The sequence below is a fragment of the Hirundo rustica genome, chromosome 5 (genome assembly GCF_015227805.2).
Source record: "Hirundo rustica isolate bHirRus1 chromosome 5, bHirRus1.pri.v3, whole genome shotgun sequence".
Classification (NCBI taxonomy): domain Eukaryota; kingdom Metazoa; phylum Chordata; class Aves; order Passeriformes; family Hirundinidae; genus Hirundo; species Hirundo rustica.
Genome location: NC_053454.1, coordinates 62,898,665 through 62,923,587, shown reverse-complemented (window position 1 = coordinate 62,923,587; position 24,923 = coordinate 62,898,665). Strand labels below are relative to the sequence as shown.

Below are 24,923 nucleotides of genomic sequence, written 5' to 3'. Positions count from 1 at the left end.
GACTCAGGAACCTGAGGGTAGCTGTGGTTACAAATACACACATAGTTCTCAGAGATATCTTAACAGGAGCTGGCTTAGTTGGTTACTCTCCAAAAGTTGCACCCAGGATGATATCTACGGGCATCAGAGCTGAATATTGCCAGATAGACTTCATCTCAGTAACTGCTTGGAAAGCAAACAGATAAATGCCCCCTATTAGGAATGGGCAGGCTGGCACAATTGTTTCGCGTTGTGATGTGTGGAAGCCACTAAAATTAGCTGCAAAGCTTGGGGAAAGTAGACTTCTAGAGCAAAATCCTTTTTAAACTGAAAGGAAAATCTAATGTGTATTTTTAGCAGGAAGACAGGCACTTTTTGCAAGGTCTGCTCTTCCCCCCTTTGCTGTTCTGTGTGTATTTTTGTCAAGTTTTCATACTTTGGTTTTTGCCAGGAGTAGAAACATTATCTAGAGTATCTGCTAGTATAAATAATTGAGTTCCATGAACTGCTGCCTTTTACACCCACAGAGAATCTGGTCTATTTTTTGAAGATACATATGGGCACATTAAAGTGACTAATCTTTAAAGAATGTTCTCTACAACTGTTGCCCACCTTTCCACTGGTGGGCTGCCCATTTGCACTTCTAAGCCTGGTTTTCAGTTTATTTTGGAATAATAAACAAACTGAATGTGCAAATCCATTCTATCTTCCTGCCCTCTTCTAGCTGCAAAGATTTTGCTTACTTCTTTTTGAGCTATGATTTAATTGTTGGGGTATTTTTTTAAATTTCTATTCTTTTTGCTATCCGGTTCCCAGCTGCAAATTCCCAACGTTATATTCAGCATTTCACCATGTGTTTAAAATAAAGAGCCATCCTTTCCCACCCCTTTAGAGAACAGATCACTCCCAACTCCACCGCTAAGACTGTGGGGAAAGACTTGCTAAATATCACCAGACACAGAGGGGGAAAAGGCAGCTCTCAGGAAGATTCTCCTGTTTCTTCTCTCCAGCAGTGCTTCCTCATTGCAGCTGACCATGGTAGGGAGTTATTCCCACGGGGCTGTGCTTTCAACAGAGACAAAATTTACATTCTGCTAGCCCTTTTCCTTCCCACATGTGCACACGGAACGGAGATTGTTTTATCTCTTGAATCTCGCAATATAGACATTAGCAACTTGTCTGAACAAGTACAAAGAGGACATTTCTTGGCATGCAATGCTTTTCCGTGTTGAAAAAGTGAAAAATCGCTGCATTTACTTATAGCTTCCCTCTCCCTTCAGCATATGGACACTACTCAAAGAGCTGGAGTCAAAAATCCCATTTGGAAGGTACTGAGAAAGCTGAGGGATGGCTGATGTCAGTGGGAGAGATGGTTAATGCTTCCTGGTAAGTGAAGACTCACACGGTTAGGATGGCTAAAATGCTCCCGCCCTTCTATGTCAGAGCTCCACCAGCTCTGTGCTTTGTACTCCTGAGAGCCATCAAATAGCAGGACTTCAGGAGTCAGGGATGAGAGCAGCCCCAGGCACCAAGACCTTCTTCCTGCAGAATCCTTGTCCAGGACGATCAGCCAGATCACAACCTTTCCATGGGCCATGGAGCTCCAGCAGCCCCTTTGGTTTACTTGCTGCTATTCCTAGGAATTTAGATTATCTGGTCAGCTCCATGCCTTGCATGGGAACTCCTCTCTTAGCAGAAGTGCCCCAGATTTGCTGGTATATGCAGCAAACTTGTGATGTTCTTTGGAGTCCTGGTTTTGCATGCCAAAATCACAGGATCTTTCCAGCCAGCAAACATTGTAGCAGGCACCTCAGGCTTTTAGGCACTGTGTGCTTAATGCTTTTGCAGCCCTTGATTAAGTGAAATAAATGTATCATTCACCTTTGAAAAGATCTGTCCCACTTTTCTTTTAGAATATGTCGGCTGGCTGCTGACAAATTCCAGATGTAGCAGTTCTGATCCCGAATCAGAGACGCCCCTGCTGAATTGCTGTCAAGAGCCACCTGCAGCACTTGCTGTCTTGACATTCCTTGCACTCTTGGCAAACTTGGTTTCTTTCCCAGCTGCACCTGGGGCAATGAAAAAGAATTCCTTGCGTCCTTGTCGAAGTCCATAACTCTGGAGCAGAACCAGCCATTCCTCAGGGTTCCAGACTAGTGACACATTGCACAAACTGCCATCACACAGTTGTGATCCACAGTGGTATTTCATTTAAAATTGGATTGGTGGGAATGGTTCTCTTGGAAAGGGCCAAACACCTTTGGTAGTCTCTTCTTGCTGTTGGGCAACAGCTGGCCCGGTTTATGACTATCAAATTTTTTATTCCTCAGGCATGGGCTGTGAATAGCAGAGGTGAGCTGAGTTTCTGGGAACACTTTTAAAAGTAGAGGCTTCAACTCAGCTTAGGGCAATACTGTAGGTGACTCACTGGCAGTGTCTGCATGAGGCTTATTTTCAGGAGCTTGTCAGAGGTGTATATAAGGGGGAACAGGCTTTATTTGCAGCTATAAAGAAATAATGGACTTATCAGCAGGACACCAGTATATTTACTTCACAGTAAGTAATATCTGGAAAAAGCTAATCTTTCCATGCCATAAAGCAGGAAAGAGCTATAGCTTATTTATAACACACTCACATTCTTCTGTAGAGCTAAAAGATCTATTATTGAAATAACATTTTGCAGGTTTTGTGAAATGAGGGCTTAAGAATTATTTCAGCAAGTAAAAATTATTAAGTCAGTCTTTGTATAGCAGGAACAATTGTTCCAAGTCTTTGTGGTTATATCAATATGTCATCTGGACCAAGAATTAGCATCTCATAAAATAGTAATTAACAAGAAAAGAAGGGCAGATGTGGATTGCTTTGAGTAAGAATACCTGTTATACCTCTCCAGCCTCTCTGCCATCTCAAATTACGACAGAGCAAATTCAGCCATGGTGTAAACCCAGTGATTTTCACAAGGCTGAATTAGGATTTGGAGTGAGGAGAGTACAAGTGATCCATTACTCTTTCTCAGCTAAAAGAAACTGAGAAGTGATGTTTATATCAAAAATATGGCAATAGTATTCTGGATTTCAAATGTATTTACTTAACAACCATAATTCCTAAAGCTCTTCATCCAGTGTGATGTTCATCTAGGGAACAGTACGCTATTCCTCATCTCATGTTAAACAGGATACCCAATTTGGGTCTATAGCTTGGTAAAGCAGGGAAAATTCATTGCAAGTTGAGAATCTGGCTGAAGAGATCTAAGGGTGTCCCAGCCAGCTGGGGTACTGCAGTTGGAATGTGTAGTTGGTTGGAAAGGTGTAACTGCATCTTTACAGCCATATATAAACTTGTCTGAGTCAGTCAGTTCCTCTGGAAGAGTTAACCAGCCACATGTGGTTCTGGTGAGAACACAGAGATGTTGCCTCTATAATCTGTAATCTATATGTGGGGTGTTTTTCTGAAAGTAACGCAGCAGCAAAATGTGGAAAAAATAACATTGCCTTCTGCTTTTCCATAATTTCTCCAAAGAATATATGTCATCACCAGTTGAAGGCTGTCCAAAGTATGACACCTTGTCTTAGAGTTTTGTGTCTTTATAAAGAAACACAGGGACTTCAGTGTTTGTTCACTGTCATGCCAAAACCCCCCAAAATTGGCAGCAGTTCTGTTCCTCATTATTGGGCATGTATTTCCCCTAATGTAATAAGGATATTACATAAAAGGCTGGCTGGCAGGAATGAGATTTGCTTTCCCTTGAAGCTCTAGAAAAGGGGAAATAAGTGACAGTTCCCCCTTCACTTCATCGTGCCTCAGATTATCCTGTGCCTTGATAAGATCTGCTGAAGCTGGATTCTTTTCATCTCTGTGCTTTGGGTGTGTTGTCTCAGCGAGTTCTGTCTTGCAGAGGGTAGGGCCCTGCTTTCAAGTAACCTGGTGAAATATCCAAGGGTATTGCAGAGGAGAGCACAATTCAAGGTGTAAAAGAACATTGAGAGAGATCGTTAATGTTCCTCAAGTGGTGGCCACGTGTTATTTGAGGTCAGTGTTACACTGACCCCTGAGCACCACAGAGATTGGTACACTGGAAAGCATTCTTTATAGACCTGTTCCTGTAACCTATGAAATGAGGATATTAGCATTGCAGTGGAAGAAAATGGAATTTATATCATGAAAAAGAGAGTGCACGGTTCATTCTGAGTAGAAAGTTTGGTGATTACAAGGGTACATGTGAACCTCATTAAATACTTAGTTTGCAAGCTTAAAATTCTACCACGGTGCTCAAGTTTTCTGCCAGTGTCATTTATTTATTTTTTTATTGAAACAATCAGAGAATAAATCACTTTCCAATTTCCCAAAAGCCCAGATAAAACAATACTTTCCAGTATGTGTGGTTAGTGAAAAGATTTGGGTTATCTGAAAGCAGGACAAGACAGTTTGAAAGCCAAGGAACAGTCCCAAGAAAATAGCAGCCTTTTGACTCCTGTCAGGGACTCCATCCATCAACAGTGTCAAAACGGGTAAAAATAGCACATCTTTCCATTCAAGTTGTGCTCGGGGGAGGTGAACCAAGGGAACAGGAGCCGTGTCAGGAGCTGAGGCAGCTCTGGCCACTGGAGGGCTCCTGGATTTTGCTGGCTGCCCGGAGGCCGGGCAGGTCTCTGCCGGTGCTGCTGGCTCGGGAGGCTCTCGCAGAGCTGGGGATGCTGACGCTGTCTCCGGTCTTGGAGAACAAGCAGCCAGGAAAATAGACCTCAGCTCCGTCGTGTTAACACTTCCTCCACCTGCGCTCCAGAACCAGCTTTTCAGGCCTGAAGATTCCTGTTCTCCTTTCTTCAGCTTGATTTCCTTTTGCTGAGCTGGGAACTTTTAACATCCGTTGTGGCTCTGCTCCCGCCTCGCTGTGAGGGTTGCTCAGCCAGCCTGGGGAACGGCATCTGGCTTGGGAAACCTTTGTTGTCATGTAAACAGTCCGCCCTGAAAGCATTTTTTCATTCTTCACCAACAAAGATTAGAATTGCTTCCTTGGCTCTACAGTGAATAAGTGTGTATGAGGGGATTAGCAAAGTGACATTTAAATTCAATATTTTGGAAACGGGATATGAAGTGAAATGCTGGGAACAGAGGGTTTGCAAGAATTTTTGGCTATTCACCCTTTCCCAGTTAGGGCACTTGACATAAAGAGTCCCTCTGTGTGACACTGCCCGGAGCAGATCTGTGCAGACCCAGCAAAAGGGGAGAGCTGTGTGGCAGGAATTCTTGGGGCTGCTTTTCCAGTGCCCCTCACACAATGCCTGGGAAACTCTGGTGGTACTAATGTTTCTTTTAAAGTCCTTTCCTGGCACGTCTTTTAAGGATAAGAGTCAGAAACTGAACTGCAGCCTCTGAGCAGAGACGTGATAGGTATGTGGCTAATGAGATACTAGCTGTATACATGTAATAAAAAGAAAAGCTCACAGAGGATATTATGGCAGCCTCAGAAGAGCTTTAGTGCTGAAAACTATTGAATATTGAAATAATATGCATTTCCTAAATCAGATTGAGACAGTCTTCTATGGTTACAAATTTGCATTACTTGCCCCTAGATGCTCTAGCTCAGGGTCAACTGTGTCACACAATACAGAGAATGACAATAGAAATACATTTACACAGAATTTCGCTGTCCTTAGGAGATAATTAAATATGAAGTCGAGTATGAAGAAGCAGTAAGGCAACACTGACTGGCACAGAGAAACAGTATGACACAGAAACATTAGAAACCTCATTACCACAGGCTATCTAAATAAACCTGCACAGGTTTTCACTTGCTGCTTTTACTTAGTCCTTACAGAATCTGCTAATTGAGGTCTCAGCATTGACTGGATGCTTATGTATAACTGAGGTTTTCATTTGAACTCTACATCCTCTTGTGGATCTCTTGCTCACATTTTGCAAAGGGCTTGTCAAGTGGAATTTGTCAGCACTTTCCCAAAAGGCTGAGGGAAGAATGTGATGTGTTCTGCAATTTATGTCCTTTCTTGACTTAATCAGAAAGATTATTCTAACAGCATCTTCCTCTGCTGAAGCTGTTCTGTTAGAGGATGACTGTACATGCTCTCTGTAGCCTCTCATCCCTCAGAACGTTATTATTCTTAATGTTCTAAATATCAGGATAATGACTCAATGGTCTATGAGGCTTTTTTAAATGTTCTAAAGCACAGTGTGGTCAGAAGCTGCTTTGAACTTACCAATTCACTGATTTTTAAAAATACACCAAAGCTGACATTGAGTCTTAAATGCCTCATAGAAGCACTGGAGATGCAGCTGATGAAAATCACAAGATCTAAGTTAATATGGAGAACTCGCTCTTTTTCCCTATGGACAGCAAAATGATAGGCTCAGGGAGCATCTCCTGATAGTGGAAACAGGCCAACATCTTCATTGCTTTTCTGCCCAACGTCATTTTCCAGAATAGTCACTGATTTCTCATCGCTCATATGTTCATTTTATCTGGTTTTGAGATTACCCAAATTCTAAGCAGACATCTCTGTGTAGAAACACAAAAGGACTTGATTCCGCAAAGAGAGGATCTTAAGGAAAATGTATAGAAGAACCTGTGCACCTGAGATCTGTACAGTTTTGGACACCAAGTTCTAAAACACACTAAAATACTTGTGCTTTTCTGCTACAGCCCTCTAAGAAAACCTGAATCTTGAACTGGTATTTTGTACATAAGCATTCACCTTGAAAACAGGTCTGTAAAAGGCTCCCTCTTTACAGCAAACTCTTTGTGCTTCATTTCTGTGTGAGTCCTTAGCCCTGTTGCGATAAAGGGTTTAGCATAAAATTCAAATGATCTTTCCAGGATCTGAAAGAGTCCAAATTGGATTTGGAATGAAAGAACATGCTTGAAAAGACCATGGAAAACAGGTACTTCCAGATCCTTTTAAAGAGACTGTGCAGTGGTGACTGATAAAGGTTTCTCCTTGAAGACGTAGTCCAACAATGAAGGAACAGGCTGAGATAAAGTGACTCAGACATTTAAGCATATGTGGTATTTCAGTGAAGGCAAACCTGTGCGTAAAAAAATGGTGAATGTAAAAGGATTTTGCATCCTAAAGACATCCTGGGGAGGGGTGTTTAGTGAGGACTGCAGCAGGAATAGCAGCGTTTGGGCAAAGAGTGGTTAAAACTAAGTGTTCCCACAAGCTGATTCTGTAACTCTGAGAAATCACTTACCTCTTCTTGGATTTTTTCTCTTGTCAGTGATCTGTGCCTGGGGAAAAGGAAAAAGCATTGTGAGCCTCCATTCATAAATAGTAGTCAAACCCTTTCTGCTCCCTAAACTACTGATGCTGTAATAACAAAAGGAGAATATTAGAGGAGTTCCCCCTTTTCAGTGCTAACAGTGCAACAGGTTTGGGGTTGGGCCTGAGACTTTCCATGGTGGCAAGTGGAACTGCGAAGTAGCTCAGAAGTGAGGGCAGAGCTAAATACCAAGAGCATTTGGAAGAGATTGATGTTGTGTTATTAATGCTGTCTAGGCTAGAAAGTGATGGCAATGGCTGGGGGCGACTCAGCACGGGCTGGTGCCTTGGATTTCCAGGAGTGGTGTGTCACCTGTTCAACTTGCAGCCACTACATCTCACCAAGAATTTTTTTGGTTTCCATCAACACCCCCAAATGTGGAAACTGTGCATTTTATTGCTGATGGACATAGTGACGTTTAACGTGAACTCTGTGACTTTACCTGTTTGGCAGAGGAGCCACTTTAACCATTGAGGAGGTGTCAGTAGAAAATTGTGAGGCGTTTATTTGAGCTTCCACCGTAAGAGCGTTTCCTGAGCCACAGTTCAGGGTTTGCACTGCTGAGAGGGAAATGGAGTTTGCCTGCTGGAAATAAATTAATGGAATGTGTATGAAACAGGAGAATTCCTCCTGTTATACTTTTCCCATTCCACTTCTCCTCTTGCTGCCCTGCTTTATTGAAGAGGGTATTTCGCAGAAGAAAATGTTTAATGAAATAAAAAAACTCACTTTGGAGAGTGCAGTGTTGTAATATTTGTACTGAAAATGAAGCAAATGGACTATAATAAGTGTAAATAATAAAAGAAAATTATATAATTCCTGAGAGAAATGCTCTAAACAGTACAATGTTAAACGTGTAACTCTGTGGTATAAAGGAACGTACCATTAAATCGGAGAATCACAAGGCTGGAAGCAACTTCAAGAGATCATTTAGTCCATTCCCTTTCCCCCACAACAGTGTACCAAATGTATTTGTCATTCCTGACACAGCTGTCAGGCTTTTTCTTAAATTTCCAGTGGTGATGTTCCAAAACCTTCTGAACCAATCTTGCTGTTGCAGAGCTTTTTATAATATGAAGATTTTCATATATCTTCCCTGATCCAATTCAGTCCTTTTTTCTTTGTCTTATCCAACATATACGTGAAGAAAGAGAATCACTCTCTTCCGTTTCACAGCACTTACTTTTATTATGTGGGCAGGAATGCACTAACATTTGCATAATCCTAATCCAGCATTTATTACTTCCTTTGGGCCATATCTTCCAGACCTGTTACAATTTCTTCTGATTTCCTTTGAACTTTATCCAATTGTTCCAAGTTTTTACTGAAACACAGCATCCAAGCTGATCAAAATGTTCTCCTGCAGGTTTAATCAATGTTAACTTGAAAGATTTTTTAATGTATCTCATGAATACTGTGATATTATGATACATTCAAGGATAACTCATGTTGTCTTTGTGATCCCAGGTCTCAGTGCTCTACAAGTAAATTGAATTGGCATAATTTTTCTCTCACAAGTTCATACTGGAATTTTATTCCTGTCTGTCCCTTGAATACAGTCCCTCTTCATCCATTCTGAGATTTGGGGTTCTTTTCCCTAACAGAGTGCACCATTCATTTTTGTTTGGAAGTTCTGTTTGTTCTGCTTTTTATTAAGTCCTGTATTAAATAGCTCTTCTGTTTATTTGCATCAGTGTAGTGAAAAAAGAAAATGCAGACCTCCTTTGTATGTACCCTGACAAAAATGCTGGGTGGCCTCCCAGAGCTTTTAAATGTAAAACAGAGAATGGTAGAATTAAGTCTGATATGATGCAGAGGCTTTTTAAAGGAGAGCTTATTTCTTCTGTGCAGTGAGAATTAAAAATGAGTGGAATCTCACGTACACATGAGAGCCTCATGGCCCACAAAACTGGCACATCGATCCCCAAGAGCAGTTTCCTTCCCTTTGCCCATTTCTGAAGGGCAACATCCAAATCAGGAATGGTATGGTTGAGATCTAGCAGCCTTATTAGACTGTTATTAGGGGCATTTTTCTCCTTAGACTACATTGGCTTAAATTATTTTTACTGATTTTGTTCTATGGTGCTTGTGTTTTGTTTCCTTGTGTTTGGCAGAACTCACACAACATCCTGATTCCCTGGAGCATGACTTTGACATTGCGCACGTGCTGCTCTTGGCTGATCCGACTTCAGGCTTTAGAGCAATGTAGGGTTTTCCTCCATGGAAAAGATAACATGAAATGTGTGTCATCATATCTTAAAATCTGCCTAGCTTGCTGTGTTATGCTCATGAAAAGATTTGAAGAAGGCTCTTTTCGAATACAACCAGTTCATTTGTGAGGGTAACAGGCATAAGTGCATCTCCTGGAAAGGATTAACGCCAAATCAAATGGCTTTTCAGAGAGGGGTTGTGTCATGCAGCAATGGGAGCTTACTTTAGGAAGTACAAAACCTTGTTGTCTGACCTCTGTAATCACCCAGAAACTGTCACTTGTTTGTGTGCCGGTTCCTCTTGCCAGGTAGGCAGTTCCTGCTCAGTTCCGAGTGACAGAACATCCTGTTCTCTCTGTTCCAGCGGCACAGTACCCACATGCTCATCTGCATTCCTAGATATTCATTATCGTTTACAAAACAAGAAAGTTTTCTCTTCTGCACAGATAGTTTTCATCAATACAAACAAAAAAAAGAGCTAGAGCTGTCAAAATTCATCCTTTTGGCAGCTTCCCACGCTTACGCCAAAGGAAAAAGTAAGGATTGAAAATGCATGAAGGCGATAATAACAATGAGAAATGAGAACTTTCTGAAATGTTTATCATTCTTATGAGGAAGCAAAAACAAGATAAGAGGGTTGATATATTCTGAATAACTTCTTGGTGGCTTCAAGCAAAAAAAGGAGAATGTAAAGAGTTGTCACAAAAATCTAATGATGGCAGATACAATGAATCTGTACTAGCAAACAATGTGAGAAAATTTGGGCATATTTTTCCTACACATGCACTGTCTTCAAAAACCGTTATCACCTTTTCTTTCCCCTTGATCCGAGCTGCTGCCTTGGCCAGTTATTTGAGCTCTCCATAGCTAGCTAGCCCGGCTAGAGGTGGTAACACAAGAGCAAAATGTTGACTGTTCTGTGGCCTTCTCAATCTAACCACGGATGGAGTCACCCCTGGGAAGCCAGACACTGTTCCTAATGGAAATTGCAGCCACTGCCACAGCTTACTCTGTTCCTTCTCTCACCTGCTTGCAATGACCCGTACTTTTACAGCCAGAGACTTTCCTGCTGGGGTTTGTTTATCCAAAAAGCACATACCTACTCCCCAGGGTGTGGATTTACTGCAATTACCATTATTAAAATCCTTGGTGTGTATTTTTGTTGCCGTGTGCTGGCATGGTGAATGCAGCCATAACTGGTTCCCTGCCCTGCTAATTTCCTGGAGAGATCAGGAGTCAGGCTTCCCCAGCAGACACTTGGAGCTGAGAGGTTTTGCTCACAAAAGCTGATCAGCAATTTCCAGGGAGCGAGAGGAGAGGTCACAACAGAACTTCCATTCTTTTCTTAAGTTCAAACAGTCAGTTCAAATGAGCAAAGCAACAGGTAAACATTCAGAAACAGCTTTATTCACAGAAGTAGTTGTTCCGTAGCAGGTTTTTGACTTACATGCAGTGACAGCATTTCCTTGCATGTGGAGAGGAGTTGGAAGACGTGTCCCTCTTTATCCTCTAGCTCCCTGGCATCTCTGGCCCCTTGCTAAGGCTGTCCCCCTGGCCACTCAAACTGGGCAGCACATGCTAGATATGGTGGCAGGTGGCAGGTGTGTCTGCATCCTACCTTCCTGGGATCTGCAGGGGTGTACTGGAATAGAACACAGCCTGGAAGACACTTTGTACAGAAGAGCAGAGTACCTAACTAGTGCTTTTCCCCCCAAGTGAATCTTTCCTTCCTTCCAAAGAACCTGCAGCATCTGAAGGGCTGCCTCTATTCAGTCCACAGATTGCTGTGCTCCAAGGATGAGTCAGGTAATCTCTTTATATAATCTGTAAAGTATTTGGTCATGTTCTGCCAAACCCCATCTGATAGAAGGTTGGACTTCTATATCTTCATGTTTTATAAACCTCTGCCTGAGCTGCCAAGAATACTTTGCTGCAACATAAATATTTATAATACTATCAAGAATATTCCCTGGTTTCCCCCTCATTTGTCTCGACCCTGCAAACACCCTGTGTTTGCACAGTGTGACTGGCCACAGCTACATACCTTCTTCACTCACTCAAGCTTTGCTTTAACTCTGGCTCTTAATGAGAAAAGTTCTCCTCATTGAGGTATCTTGTCTGTTTGTAACTACTAAACACAAATACCGCAAAAACCCCCTAGGCTTGAAAGAGAACTATTTATTATGTTTGTTTAGTCTGTTGTTCTACCTAGCACGCATACTAATATTTTTCATAGTTGGATAACATAAGAAGTGGAAGCAATTTGACCTGACAGTTCTCAAACGAAATGCTCTTCTAACCCACTCAGTGGCCCCGAGCTCTCCCTCTCCTTGTAAACAGTCCCGTTATCTGCCAGATAATGAGGCTCACCCAATGGTGCCAGAATTGCACCCTAAGTGGCTTTAGAGAGTAGAGTTCTATTAGAGAAAAAAAATCCATCTGGGTAGTAGAACTTGGTACCTTTATAGGCACTCAATCATTTTATTCCCTTAGGGATTGTTTTTTCTTTGTTGGATTTTATAGATTTTGGCAGCTTTTAAATCTGTTGATGTAGTCTTCTGTCTTGCAGAGATGCTAATGAAACCCGGTTCCAATAAACAAACACAATGGCAAGAAAGAGCTTCCAACTCAACTACTCAGGCAGGGTAATTGTGGAAGTGCAGGGTGCAAAGTGGGCGGGGACAGCCACCAGGCCAAGCGATGGTCTGGGAGCAAACACTGAGCCACGGCTGATAAAATGGGCCAATGACATGCACTCTTGCAATGGGAAATAATGGTAGGACACAGAGGTTCTACAGTGCCATCTGGAACTTTGGGAAGCTGGGGCTATGTGCATAAAATGTGATTTAATGCAGCCACATAAAATGCTGCTCATCCAACAATGTGAAACATCACTCATTGTCATTTCTACAAAATATCCTAATTCTTTTGAAAAGTAGTAGGTAGAACTTTTTTTTTTTTTTTTTTTTTTTTTGAGATTTTACTTCTCAGCTATCACCATATTTTTATTTACATTTAATTTCAATTTGATAGTACATATACTCTGGGAGAAGATACATATGTCCTGCTCCATGTCTGGCAATTCCTAAAACACCTCAGACTCGGTAGAAGTTAGAATGGTTGTGCCCAGTTCTTTTTGCTGGAAGATCAGAGTCTGTAAGCTTGAGTCCTTACAGTAGACTGGTGCTGAAATAAAATCTACTTTTTACAAGTTTCGTACATAGGAAGACAAGATGTAAATTGTTTATGCAGAAGCACAGTACATTAATTACAAGCTGGTGAAGAGCTATTGTAGAATGATTGATAGGACTTCAGTTAAAGATTTTTAATGACTTACTGTTGTACATCAGGCAGTAATCAGTGGGTGGTGTAGGACCCAGGCCTAATTAATTAGCAGATAACTATAAGCCTTGAATATGTGCTTAGAATTAACTGAGTAAAAAACAAATGTTCTTTGTATTTGGTGGTTTAGAGTTTAGTAATGAGATTGTAAATTTGAAATCAATTTTCTGTGATTTATTATCAGAATAAGATGAAGTCACTAAAGAGCATGAGTGCTTCCAGTAGTTTTCAGAATGCAGTTAAATAGCCCATAATAGAAAACGTCTGACTCTGTGTGCCATCCCTGCTATCAAAAAGACCGAGGACAACTGCTTCATATAGCAGATCACATATTTTAGTGGTACTGCTGTTAGAAAAAAGGAGGAGCATGGGCGTTGGGTTTCTCTGACAGCTCTGTCACCCAGCCCCAATGCGTGCTTTAGGTGCTGCATCCCTAAAATGGGAACAGCGCTGTCAATGTTGTTAAGATTCCCTGTAAAGGATAGGTGAGTGAATTCACCTCACGCTGCTGCTGGGACTGGGAGCACAGCAATGCACCAGCTCTCCCCAGCAGTCACAGACCTGGCACTGAGCAGCAAAGGCATGAAAAGGCTGGGGAAGAGAACCCAAAAACTCCATAGCAGAGCAGCCACATGTGGGCAGCCACAATCATTAACTTCCTGCCAGTGGTTTGCCAGTTTCCTTCATTCTGGTATGTGCAGACCCAACTTCCCCAGTGGCCTTAGCCGAGGTTTCCTTCTGCCTGCCACGGGTTCCGTAAAGCCTTAACAGCCATTTCTTGCCTGCCTAGGGAACCTGTGGCTGCCCTATTTCTTGAATGGTCCCAGACCAGGTTGGATGGGCTTGGTGCAACCTGGGAGACTGGAAGGTGTCCCTGCCCGTGGCAAGGGGTGGGACTGGCTGAGCTTCTAGGTCCCTTCCAACCCCATAGCAGTCTATTATGAATTATTCTAATGTTCATTTTCATTTTAAATATAAAAGGACAAATAGTAGCTGGTTTTAGCAGACATAGAGACACGTTAGATTTCTCCAGAGAATTTTTAGCTGCATTTCTGGTGCAGAAATACCCAGAACTGGCTCATTCCCAGGGTGTCTTTCTCTGTACCATTTACCCCACAGGACCACATAGCCAAGGCTATACTGCACTCAGGGAGAGCATCTGAGACCGTTTTCTGGCACTGGAAATTTCTCCTGATACCACAGAGTCTGTCATCTGAAGTTAAAGAAAATCTTACATTAAAATTTTTCTCTTTTGATATTACTGTCCTTACAAGGTCTCACAAAACTCTATAATCTCCCTTGCAATTTTTTTTCTGTGCTGTTTGTCTCATATTGCTTCGTTTTTCTTTCCCTGCCACCATTCAACACACACATGGGAGTTTTTTCTTCCTGCTGCCTCAAAGTGCATTCTGAGGTATATAAGATGCTGCTGCTTGCCAGTGGTAATAAAGAAGAGCTGGTTAATATCAGTAGTATAGGGATGTTTTTACCTAAATGCTGGCTCAGAAAAGAAAGTAAAACTTTCCTAGTGAAATGTTCCTTCTACAGAAGTGCTCAAGCTGGGTTATGTCTTAAATGTCTACCTTTTAATAATAATAATAATAATGCAGCTTGAGTCATGAACTGAAAAATAGCTAGGGCTGTGAGGAGCATGATTTCATCAAAGTTCCATGATACGAACAAGATCTCAGCAAAAAAACATTTTATTTTAAAATATGAGCAGGGGTATACTGAGAAGAGCAGAGAAAATCCTTCGAGAAAGGTTTCATAAATATTTAGTATAATAACGCCAGAAATTGGTTCATTGTCCATTGCTTCTAGCAATGACTTTCTCAAAATTACAAACTCCTAGGTAAAATAAATATCTGACTGCCAGACACTTGCAGGCCATAGGTGTAATCAGCTTATTTTTATTTGATGATATGGTTAAGAACAAGTACATAACAGGGATGATTAAAAGCAAAAGGATACTCTTAAATTATTTTATTAATAGTTTTGCGTTTCAAAATCTTCAAAAAGTTGCAGAACTCTTAGTCTGACGAACAGAACCAGGAACAATATCATTTGCAATAGATGATCCAAGCAAATGCTGCCTTTTGATAATCTTGTGATGTAGTTCTACCTTGGACTATACCGTGCTCATGAATAAATAATTGGTAAAACAAATTGGGATATATGGATCTGACTTTTTTGTGCACCACCTTACTCACTGGTCAGCGCAGGGCAAACGTGGAGTGTGTCAAATATTCTTGTGCAAATATTGAGATTGTAGCAAACTGATTCTACCTCATGAATTCTGTATTTCAGCCAAGATCGCTTTCCTGTGATTTTGATTCAAACATATTATTTACTCTCTTGAAAATCCCCCTGTTGGATCGCTCAATTGCTCCAAATCCAAGCAAATCCAATTTGATACAACAAAGTAAAAAAAGAACATGTGAAAATTGTGGTTTGGTTTTTTTTACCAATTTGCCCCTGTGAACATTCCAGAAACATTCCTGTCAATAAGGCCTGGCTCTGTCTCTCAAAGCACACCCCATATCTGCCAGTGCAAGGATCTAACTGCCCATGGATTTACTGTGAGCATGTACTCCTAATGGTATTAAATGGTATTTCTTTTCAAAGATAAAATAAATACACTTCTTGCATCTGACATTGTAGCAAGCCTTCTGCTAAAATGGAAATTAGCCACCAGCTTAAATTTTACCCATGAGTCTTGCCACATATTTTGCCTTTCAGACCTGACAATATGTCTTCTGCTCAAATTACTCTATAAAAAACTGGGACAGTTTCTTTTTGGTGCACCAGAATCAGGAAATGACTACAGAGTGATCACGTTGCTGTAGAAATCTGCCTAGGTGCTCCATTTTGGCTGGGACTGCTGTGTGATGGGGAAAAATCCTTGCGCTCTCAGGACAGGAGAAGAGCCTAGATTCTTGAGGGAAGGAGAATTCCAAATCAATTGTTCAAATATGAGCCAAACCAATATGTGATGCCTCTGTTGAAGAAACAGCCTTTGCTTTTTGGTACCCTGAATTGGTGTGCCCTGACCAAGCGTGAATATCTAACACTGTTCCCTCTCCAGAATACCTGCATATCTTGCCACTGCAGTAAAGGAAAATACCTTTGTATGAGTACAACTATTCTGAACCTCTCACAGTAGAGAGGAGTAGGTACAGTAAAGAAGTGTCAGAGTAAGTAGTTGTCTCTCTCTCTCTCTCTCATAAATCAGTGGGAGCCAGTGATTTTATTAAACTTGTCTGTAAGTGCGTTCACTTCTTTATGTGTAGTTGCCATGCTTGTGTGTGGTGGGTCAGTCTTCTCTGTTTCTAAGGCAGATTTGCTTCTGATTTCAGCTGTACTTTCTCAAGTGGCTCTTCAGGAAACAGGAGCGGTCCTGAGGCTTGGTCTGGCTTGTCGGAGGCCCACGGGCATTTGCATTTCTCTGGGAGGTTTCAACCAAGCAGGAATTCTGTAGGTGGCTGCTGAGCTCATCTCACCATTCATTGCTGCTGATAGGGAAGCTCTCCTTCCTCACCACCATGCACCCATCCTCTGTATCTGGCACGGTCACATTCATCCCATCTGATGTAGGAGAAGGTGGCAGTGTGAAAACCACCATCTGTGGTGGCAGAAGTTCTGACTGTCCCTGTCATTTCAGAGACCTTCCCTAAAGCTCTTCATGTAGAACATCTGAATGCTTCAATCTGGCTTCATAGCAATAGCACAAAGTCCTCTTTTCTTTCTTCATTTCTTCTTTTTTGAGCGGAGGAGCAGCTTGGCTGAGCTTTCTGTTTGCTTCCCAACTGTCCACACTTTGCCCTCAGCTTTTTACCACCCAGACAAATACAAATCCCCAAGAAGTTACACCCAGTTTGTTTTCTTCCCCTCCTTTTGTCTTTTCACAAAAACTCTGCTGGCTGCACAGTGGCAGAACTCAGGTCTGAATAGAAGAGCCTCCACCCAGCTGATGCCAGAAGGGGAAGGGCGGGTTTGGATTCACTTGCAGGTTCACTGTAATTTTCAAAAGACTGCACTGGGCTGACAGTCTTTCAACTCACAGCAGTTATTTTTATTAGTTCATTAACCCCCTCATTTAATTACCAGGGTGCTTCTGGAATCTTCCAAGGCAGTTAAAATCTTCCTGAATAATTTTTTGGATAGCATTTTTTGACTTGCGTTTTCAGGGATGTGGTTCTGCACATCCCTGAGCACATTCAGGCTCGAGGAAGTTGCTGGGGCCTGGGACTTACAGACCTGAAATTCTTAGTTCACAAACGCAAGTGTAGTTCTTAGCATGGATTTCTTACCAGAGGGTAGAAATAAAATCAGTTGAGATCAGGGTGCAAAGAACCATGAGGCTCTTGAGCCCAGGTTGCATTTTGGGTCAGATTTGGTGACTGGAAGATTGAGCACGGAGGAGTTGGACACGTCAAGCTCCAGGACCCTTCAAGATTTCTGACACTTGCAGGGTGTGATTCTCTTTCAGGACTGCTTTGAAAGGTCACTCAGCTCTGCAGTTTAACTTCCTACTGCCTTTTACACGCTCCTGGTGCATACATGCTCTCTCTTGCTCTACCCACTGTAGTGAAAGCATTGTTTGCCCTGTTCCACATAAGTTATCCCAAGCAATCTGTGTTCTTTTAGGCAGCTGCCATCCCCGGAGACTAAAAAGCTATCTTTATTCATGCAACAAAATCAATGCAATAACCATCATGGTCCTTGCTATTTGCTTGCTTTGCTACACTTGTGATTCACAGGGAGTACCTGATATTGCTCCCAATTGCGTTCCTCATAGAACCTCTGTGCTCTGAATGATGACAAGTGTAACACTTACACTTTGTCATGCACCCTCCAGGAATTACATTTACATCTCTCAAATGATTTTACATAGACTGGAAGTGGTATTTGAAACAGTGTTACCTTATAGGCCACAGCCAGCTAAAAAGGTCAGTAAAAGCATTTCAGGTTCATTTCATAACAGAGTAGACAATACATAATCCTATTGTGTATTAATAATATATTTAAGATTCTTGTTAGGCAAAGTTAAGCAAAGCGTGGAACCTAAACACAGAAAATATATCTAAAATCTGGCTTCTTAAGAATGAAAACAAGGACAGCAATGTTGAGTCATTTATTTTTCAGTAGATGATCATCTTAACAAAGTGATTGCTTTTGTGAGTATTTCCAAAGGTTATTAAAACATTTTAAGTAGCAGAGACATACTGAAATTTGAAAAAACATATATTGTTTTTTGTTCAGGAAGACAATCACCTGCTATGACTTCATAGGACATTTCTAAAGGATTTCTCTGCCATTGGAAATAAAATTAAAAAAAAAAAAAAAAAAAAGAAAAAAAAAAAAGGTAAATCATGGTCTGGAGAATCCCCTTTAAAAGAGTGTTTTATAACTAATTTAAAGTCAAGTGGGATCTGTGGCTTGTGAGTTTCCCATAAAATTATCCATTTTGCAAGTTGCTTTATTTTTTTTTTAACTCAGTGTGGTATTTTTTCAGGAGTGCTAACCCAGCCTGTAGCAACACCACAGCGCAGAAAACTGAGTTCATTTTGCTGTTCTTAGGGAAATAGCACTTACATTCAAAAAGAGTGAAAAATAAGCATTGCTATGATTAATGATCCTCACTTCTTGGAGAGGATGTATGAGACTGATTTTTTCTGGCACCTCCACCAAAAAGCAAGATCAGATAATTTTATTCTTAACATAGGTTCTTATATTTGTCTGCACCCTCCTGCTGTGGTAAACTGTAGCTTCCTTTGGGATTCTTAAATCACAGAAAGGGAACCAAGGAAAGAGAAATTAGAAGAAATAAACCCACGCTGAAAATCCTTCTGGATTCTGTTTAACTCAAAGGTGACCCCCAGCTTATATAAAAGGAAAGAAATTGCTTTAGTCTCATATTCTAACTTGCACTGGAGGAATCTCTGAAGGCTTGGAATTTTCACTGTTATTGGGTCAACATGCAGGGATCTATCTTTTGCACCTGCCAAAATGTACTGGAAATCCTGTGACAACAGGTTTTTTGGTAAAAGTCACTATTTTGCTTTCAGACATGACCAGACCTAAGAAACACAGAAGTGCAGAAAAATCAAAAGGGGGGTAGGGGTGGGGAAAGGCAAGACAGCTTTTGAATCTGAGAGAAATTAGCTTGCTGCCTTTTGAGATAGTTCCAACTGGTTTATATTGCACCTTGTCCCACTCTGAGTGGGTTTTCTATTTGTAATAAAGTCTGGCATTCTCCCACGGCTCACTCATACTGTCATTCCCAAGAGGTTTATTCCTCCACACTTGGCTCTGAACAAGCAAAAGATGGATAACATGAAATACATCTCTAGCCTGGTACTGAAAAAGTAGAGAGAGGCTTTCACAATCATAGTTTAAATGTATTTCCGTGAAAAATGCAGAGTGGGGATGTGCAGAGTGTCAAACAGATGCTGGGCATTCAGATTTTGGAGAGAAATGAGGGAGCTTCCTCACCAGGAGGGTTGGAAAAGCATCTTTTATGATGGAAGAAGAGGAGTTCTGGTCTTTGAAGCAAAGCTTGCCCAGGTAGTTTTTTAGAGAATTTTGGTTTATCTGTGTGATTGACACACTTGGAAAATGTGCTCTGCTCTGACTGTGTCACACAATCTCAGCAAAGTAACACAGCCATGGTTGGTACTGCTCCCACTTGAAAGAATTAACTCTGAGATAACTCACTCCGTGCCTGTGGTAACTTTCTGTTGTTACTGTTGAAAGAGTGAAAACATTTGTGAACACTCTTGTATGTACAATTCCAGAGTCTGAATCACTACAGCGTTTGTCTGGGTTTATTTTGGCACCAGTTGAAATGTTCTGGTCTACAGCATTTGTTTATTTGCTTAACTCTTGTCCTAAACTTCCAGAAGAAACCACCAATTTCCATTCAGTCACTCAGTTGCTTTTCTGAAAACCAGCACCACTGGGGATTCAGGGAATACAGGAACAGGGAAAATCTACATGCTTGCATGGATTTCTTTAAATTCCTGTTGTCATCCACTGTGACAAGCAAACTCACAGACTGACTATCCAAAGTCAGCCAGGATGTTGCAGTGGAACAACCTAGACTCTGCTGCAGTGAACTCCCTAAAAGGAGACAAAGATGGTTTTACAGTCCAAACCCCAAAATCGTTATTAGAAATAAAAATAGAAATTATTTTAAATAGATCTTGAGAGAAACAAGACCTTTATACACAAGCCTCTCCCTTGCACAGAGAAAAAAATGGAAGCTCAGGGCTATACCCAGCTTTCCTATAATCCTGCAAACATGCAGCTGCTGAAGTGTTGCAATGCTCCTGTTTCTGCAAGCAGTTGCAAAGAAGTCAAGAGATGTTTGCTGAAATCCTGAGAGGAGCAATTATATCAGGGAACTGCCAGGGAATTGCTTTCTGCTTGATATCATTCACTGTCTTGCCCAAGAGCTGCCTGAAAGAGGGCATTTCCTCTTTCTCTGGCATTGCCAGCACCTGTTACTACTTTTCTTCAGTGCAGCTTTACTGCTTTCGAGTTTAATTTCCTTCCCAGTGCATGTCTGAGGAAGATCTGCCTCAGGGAAAAGCAAAATTCTTCCCTCCTATTTCTCGTGATGCTGGCAAACATCTGCTTTACGTGCTTTAGAATCTGATGGTATTTGCCACTCAGAAGTGCTTTCTTCAAGGTGCATCTAAAGAGCTTCTGATCATTTTTATCTTTTCTTTACCTCAATTTTGCATGAAGCCATTTGTAATTTCTCCAGCAAGAGGGGAAAATCTGATGCTGTGGTTCTCATCCCTGAAGTCAGGCTTGTGTCAGCCTTTCCATTATATAAACCCTTATTTTGAAAAGTTTCAAATTCAGCTATAAAAATTCAGTCTGGGCTGGAAACTGGCAAATTAAGTCTTTGCATGGGATGTTTCTTTTAATTAAAATAAAAACGAACTGCATTCAATTGCCTTTGTGTTTCTTAAGTCCTTGAAAGACCTGTCAGGTCTTTCAAGGACTTAAGAAACATAAAGCATTCTACACTTAGAATGCTCTTTCTATGCTTGCAAGATCAATTTTCAGAGATACTGAGTGTTTTTATCTCTCATTTTGATGCAGTTGTTCAACCTTAGATTTTCTGTATTTTTCTAAAGCATTTTGGTTATGGGGCTTTTTATTTTCACAGTGTCAATCCACTTAGAACAATTTAAAAGTTTTAACAGTTTTCTCTCTATAGTATATTTACACTAGGAATGTACATCACTTTCTTATTCATTTCTATTCCTATGCTATTTTCTAGTTAAAAAAAAAAAAAACAGCAACAACAAAAAAACAACAAAAAAAAAACCAAACAAAAAACAAACAAAAAAACAAACATAAAACAACAACAACAACACTCTCTGTTGTGCTGTTCTAGCTCTGACCATTGATTCCTACAGGGAAGTGAGACAGGAATAATTTAACTGACTCATTATTTTCATGGTGAAGAGTTCTTATTGCAACCTTGTTTACTGCCAGATTATACCTAGTAATTCCTTCTGCAGTAAAATGTGAAGGATGGGACAGATAATGCTGATCTTCTTGTTCTGGGAGATCAAAAATCACCGTAGGTCACATGTTGAAGGAGGTTTTACTCTGTTCTCAGAAAAATCATTGTGGATTAAGGTGGAAGAAGTGGAAGGAAGGGGAACTTTGCAGTGAAATGTGATCATTGATTACTGTATATATATATATATATTCTTCTGTATTGGACTTCTCTCTTGGTTAGATGATGCCAAGTTTGAAAAAAGTCCATCAAATAGGACCTTTATTTCCCTGTTTTTTCTATACCTGAAGTTGGTATCTCCATTTTAAGTGGAGGTGTGTTTAGCACAGAAAAACACAGAGTCAGTTGCAGACAAAGGAAAAAGCTGTGAAATTACCCGTATTAATGAGCCAAGTGCCAAAGGAGTGTAGATTGCGATTCAGTGAGCATTTTAGCAAATGCTGAAGTTTATCCCTTTCCACTTATATGGGCTTAACTTTAACTATGTGCTCACATCCCTTTGAAATCACACGATTCAGTGCCTTGGTGAATGGAAATTACTCAAAGCCATAGTGGGACAGCTGATAGGGATTTCATTTTGCAAGATCAGTAAATCATATTAATACAGATTACAGGAATGTAAGCTATATTAATACCGGTGTGTACTTGTGTGTACTTGCAGTCCCCAGAGAACTCCTCTTTGTTATACACTCACCTTTATACTATAACTGTTATAATGCCAATGTTATTATAATTATCCGAGATAAAACTTCACTTCTTAATTGAAAACCATTGTTTTTTCCTCACTACAATTCCATTTTTGGCCCAGAAGTTTTATATCCATATCTCCCTGGCAATATCCCTGTGTTCTACTGTACTTCAAACAATTTGGCAACTAAATGAGTGTTTGAAGCTGATTTAATTACATTAGCCTGAGTTGTCAATTAGATATTTGTAGAAGGATCTTGCTAAATGCTATTTCTTGAATAGCTGAGCAAGGCACACTGGCCTTCAGTTATTCAGTTCCTGCCAGACTGACAATAATGTAAACTGAATCCCTTTCTGCAGGCAGCCACTCCACACAAAAGATAAACAGTGGATGCACTTTAACTCCAACGGCCTCTTGTTGTAATCATTAAAAAAGATAAACTTCCAAGAAATATCCGCATTTAGTTGTGCTTTGCCTTCGTTTTTATATGAAGCCTTGGCAGATTGACTAATTTTGGGGATGAAAATTGGATAACTTAGAGCAAAGGATGGGAAGCCAGTTTGCTTAAATTCTCTTCCAACTATTCACTCAGAAACAATGTATCAAAAACTCTTGTTTATTCGAGTTAGACATAATGAGCAAGGACAGTTCTCGTGAAGGCCAAGCTGATTGATTTCCTAGTTTATTTCTAGGTTTGATGCAAAGAGTTTCCAGAATGGGATTGAAGTCAGGTGTAACATCCATTTAGGCTGTCAAATTGTAATGCTCTGATCCCAGTAACAGCCTTTCTCCTAGTAATTCCCACTAAATCCTACTGTAACACCCTAAGGGCTAACGACTCTTCAGCAGTTCTACAAAATTCAACTTTTAGGAGGCTATCTATGAATTTCGAAGCCTATCTGTGGGTGTGTATTTATGAAATCTTTTACCTCCAGCAATCATGATTCTGTTATTGAAGTAAGTCTGGGCAGCCTCGCTATAGCTTCGAAATATTGCTGTAGTTCAAGTTTAAATATTGATATGGCTCTAAAGGTGCTTGGAATCATAGCAAAATTAATAAATAAGAATTTTGGCAACTAGTATGATACCTATGGAAGGAGAAGACCTTTATGTACTACATTAGGTACTGCTGCTCCTCTTATTCTCTGGTCCTGGAAAGTTTGTCTTTGGAATGGTGTAGGACTAAAGCAGGAGCTTTGCACAAAGGCACAAAGCAGAGCCCGAGGTGGTTATATAAATAGCAGTGGCTTCTGTGGCTCCTTTGCTCTATTGCAGCTCTGGCGGTTGAAGCGAGAGTTTCTCATCTCTGATCTTTTGGCAATATCCTGCAAAGAGCCACCCCATTGTATTGCACGGGATGTTGCCATGGAAACAATAATATTTTTAGTAGTGCCTTTCAGCTGAAAATCTCCGGTTTCTAATGAGCGCCGCCGGAGCCCCGCAGCACCTGTGGGGCAGGTCAGGGCTCCACGAGTGGCATCGATGAGATGGTGAGGGCTGAGCGGCTTCTCTAAACCCACCGGCAACGCTCCCTGCCGAGCACGGTCCCCATCGCTGCGCTCCAGGCTTTGCTGCAGCTGCCCGCCCTTTTCCATGGGAATGGGAGCTGTGTGCAATTCAGGGGGACATCTCCTAACTAAAGAGATAGGCTGGATCTAAGGAATAATGCTTCTTACTGCTGACTGCTTGATTTTTTAAAATGAAGAGTCATAATCAGAATGAAGTTAATCGGGGGGGGTTTTGTCTGTGTGTTTAAAGAAATGTGAAAATAGAGGAAGTATTCTAATGAGAGAAAAAAAATCCTTTAGGGTATGGTATTTGTGGATTGCTCCTATCCACACACCCTTTTCTTTCTCAGAATAACTTTTTGTTGATGTATCTCCTTTTGCTCACCAGCTCTAGTCCTAATCCAGTGTATGTAATTAGTGCTTGCACAAAGCCCTGTTTCCCACTGTTCTTCATTCCTTGTATGCAATGCCCGATATTTTTGGTCCAGAAAGGATGCATCACAAAATGTGTGATGTACAAGTACAATCATTGCTAATGTGCAACTCCATCAACAGCTGCTGTAGATCATCTAGACCAACCAATCTTACAGGCTGTGGAACCTGTGTTGATTTATTTTTGGTTATCATCACAGAGCATCTTTTAACTTTTAAACCAAATTCCTGCTACCACCCTAACTTCTCTTTCCAGAAAGAGCGGCTTGAATTTTCTCAAAACTAGGAATAACTGGGCTTATATCTGGCTTAGAGGTCACTTTATGTTCACAATAAAAATGATTCCTGAAAACACCCCCAAAACTCCCAAGTAAGTTGGCAGCTCAGGGGCTGAAATGACTCCAAAACGCAGCAAGAACCAGTTACAAAGCAGCATTTTGGCTGGAACCCAAGGAATCTGTCAGCTATTGTGCAGGGAATGTGGCTGTCCTCCCAGCACTGACCTAAAGCAGAAAATTCAGGAGATACTAAGGACTGGGAAAGTGATAATTTTATCTGGAATGTCATGGCCAAATTCTGAGGACAGCATGTAAGTGTCTGTAGAGGGAGGAAAAGAGACCTTACTTCAGAATGACTTCATCCAGAAGAAATCCCAGTGCCATATGTTCCTTTGGCCTACATTCGATACTATAAAGACTCTAAGACACATGCAAGGAGGAGAGGGGGTGGCTTCTCTTTCTTTAGAGGAAGAAACCTGTAACAAAGTAGCTGTAAATCTGTGTCTTGGATTGTTTGCACTACTTATAATCAGCTCCAGGGGTTTCCTGAGATGTAAAATGTAACAATTTTAGCTGGAAAAAGGGACAAATCCTTATAGCAACTGTTTTCCAGTATTGTTTTCCAGCCACAGACCATCTTATACATAGCAAGCAAAGACCAAGGCAGAT

General features: G+C 41.0%; 1 protein-coding gene across 3 annotated transcripts in view; it reads left to right on the top strand.

Annotated features, from left to right (window-relative positions):
• Positions 1-24,923, top strand: part of ARSJ (arylsulfatase family member J) — a 149,099-nt gene that overhangs the window by 73,064 nt on the left and 51,112 nt on the right. The window contains exon 10 of one of the 3 annotated variants that reach the window (XR_005700837.2): positions 13,926-14,007. The exons of 1 other annotated variant lie outside the window; for it this stretch is intronic. The gene's annotated coding sequence lies outside the window, so the exon portion shown is untranslated. Of the gene's footprint in view, positions 1-1,259; positions 1,368-13,925; positions 14,008-24,923 lie in introns of those variants that run through there. One more of the 3 variants, XR_005700835.2, reaches the window with a different exon arrangement.